This window comes from Colobus angolensis, unplaced genomic scaffold, assembly GCF_000951035.1.
Source record: "Colobus angolensis palliatus isolate OR3802 unplaced genomic scaffold, Cang.pa_1.0 Scaffold534, whole genome shotgun sequence".
Taxonomy (NCBI): domain Eukaryota; kingdom Metazoa; phylum Chordata; class Mammalia; order Primates; family Cercopithecidae; genus Colobus; species Colobus angolensis.
The window spans coordinates 761,892-764,599 of record NW_012118866.1 but is presented as its reverse complement, the minus strand read 5'-3'; the positions used below and the strand labels follow the sequence as shown (position 1 = coordinate 764,599).

Genomic DNA, 2,708 nt, shown 5'->3' with positions numbered 1-2,708 from the left:
TGAACTTGTGTTAGCCTATATAAACAGCCTGTAACAAGCAGTCGGGGTCCCAGGACCAACTTAGAGCTTGGGACCCTAGCGCGCTAGTAATAAATAACTCTCTGCTGTGAACCTCGTGTCGGTGATCCTTTGCGACGACCCCTGCCCAGGAGGGAATCGAGAGTTCGGTTCCAACAATGCAAGTGTGGAGTGTGAGTCTGAGGATATTGCCAAGATAGTTGCTGAAATGGTGAACAACTACCTGTTTGGTGAAAGACTCTCGGAGTGTCATTTCATGCCACCTGAAAAAGTCAGAAAGAACTCTTTAAAGACTGGGATATTCCATTTAAGCAGCCATCATATCCATCAGTGAAGCATATAATCAGAATCGGCACTTACACAAAAACTGCAGCTGGAGGGGCGATTTAAAAGAAAGAAAGATTAGTCAGGAAGAAATTAGCTTGAAAAGGAATTGATTATGATTTTCCTTCTTTGATTTTACAGAAAATGGAAGGTATTTCAAAAACAAATCATCAGATGTCTACAAAAGGCCAGGTTTTATGTAAGAAGAAGAAAAAGAAAAAGTTTTAGGCACTCCTGACTCTCCTGAGAAGACTGCAGATACCCAGGGCCCCACACCAGTTTGTACGTCAACATTTTTGGAGAGAGGAAAATCTGAAGTGGCTGAAATGAATAATGATGATGAAGATAATGAAATAGTTTTCAAAAAGCCCATATCCTGTGTAAAAGAAAAAATACAAGAGACTCAAACACCTACACATTCACAGAAAAAAAGATGAAGCAAAAGCATTCAGTGATTTTCAATGTATTATATGTAAGATTTCTTCTGAAAAATATAATATTTTTATGAGACAAATACAAAAAATTAGCTGGGTGTGGTGGCTCATGACTGTAGTCCCAGCTACTTGGGAGGCTGAAGTAGGAGGCCAAGAAGTTGAAGCTACAGTGAGCCATGATTACGCCACTGCACTCCAGCCAAGTAAAATTACATTTATCTTAGCCTATTCTGGCTGGCTTAAGAGGGATTTGTATTAAGAATACAATAGGCAATCTCACAGACATCTAAATACAGAACTCAACACATGACCACACCATGGAAGGACTGGGCTGGGAGTTTATTTTTCTCTCCTGCAGGCCTTTCTCTGGACTTCTGCTCCATGCTTGTGCTTTGCTCTGCCGATGGACGTTTGGCACGTGCTCCAGGCTCCTCCAGCCTCTCAGACTTTGGCTTGCCCTGGCAGTAGCCCTGGTCCCAGTGTTACTGGACCTTTCCACACAGATGCTCCTCTGCAAAACATCTATCGAACATCCTCTGGGTCATTTCCAATGAGCAGGATAAAGAATCTGATCTGCCTAGCAGTGGGGGTGGGAGTTCCCTAGTTGTCCCTGGATGTGTAGTCCTGCCCTTTCCAGAGACTCAAGGAGGGGCCAGAGATCCAAAAAGAGGGTGGGGGGGGTGGGCATCAGTAATAGAGTCTACTTCAACAAGAGAGTATAAAGTAGAGGCAGTGACTCATGCCTGTAATCCCAGCAATTTAGGAGGCTAAGGAAGGCTGATTACTTGAGCTCAGGAGTTTGAGACCAGGCTGAGCAACATGGCAAAACCCCATCTCTACTAAAAATACAAAAAATTATCTGGGTGTGGTGGCACATGCCTGTAGTCCTAGCTACTCAGGAGGCTGAGGGGGAGGCTTGCTTAAGCCCAGGAAGTCAAGGCTGCAGTGAGCCAAGATAATGATGCCACTGCACTCCCGCCTGGGTGACAGAGTGAGACCCTGTCTCAAAAAACAAACAAACAAAAAAAGAAGTATAAAGTGGAAGCATCTGTATGCATGATTGAAGTTGTGCTTTCCATATATTTTTTCCACCTTGCCTTTTTCTCTCTGCAACACTGTATCTGAAGCTTTTCCCTATGTTATCGAGTGCTCATAAGCATTATTTGAATGGTTGTATCAGAATCCATTATCTGGACTCATTGTCATTTATCCATCTGTGGTTGCTGGAGATACTGCCCTTTCTGCCACACTCAGTCACCCTTCTGACCTTGCTCTGTGTCCAGTTATCTACTAATATACATACTGGTCATTTAGGACTTAAAGTTAAGAATAAATAGTTATCACAGTTTCTAACACTTCACAGAGAATGTAGCTTCCTAAAAATAGAATGGCTTGGTGGTTATAATTTTAAAGTAAAATAGACAAATTGATATTGAATTTTTTTTTTCTTTTTTTGAGATGGAGTCTCGCGTTGTCACTGAGGCTGGAGTGCAGTGGTGCGATCTCAGCTCACTGCAAGCTCCGCCTCTGGGTTCATGCCATTCTCCTGCCTCAGCCTCCCAAGTAGCTGGGACTACAGGTGCCCGCCACCACACCCAGCTAACTTTTTGTATTTTTAGTAGAGTTGGGGTTTCACGGTGTTAGCCAGGATGATCTCGATCTCCTGACCTTGTGATCTGCCCACCTCAGCCTCCCAAAGTGCTGGGATTACAGGCATAAGCCACCATGCCCGGCTGATACTGAAATTAACATTTTGCTTTCTTCTTTTATCTATTTGTCACTTCTCTGTCATTTTGATGGATAAAGTTTCATTTGGAAGGATTTTTAATTTCAAAATAGAAATAGCATATGACATGAGAATGGGAACTCTGAAAGGTTCAACTTTCTAGCCATTAGTTTCCTAAGATTGTCACGAAAACTACATATAGTCAA

The 2,708-nt window shown here is 42.8% G+C and overlaps 1 pseudogene; it reads left to right on the top strand.

Annotated features, from left to right (window-relative positions):
• Positions 1–190: 190 nt before the first annotated feature.
• Positions 191–779, top strand: LOC105525447 (annotated as a pseudogene).
• The last annotated feature ends 1,929 nt before the right edge of the window (positions 780–2,708 follow it).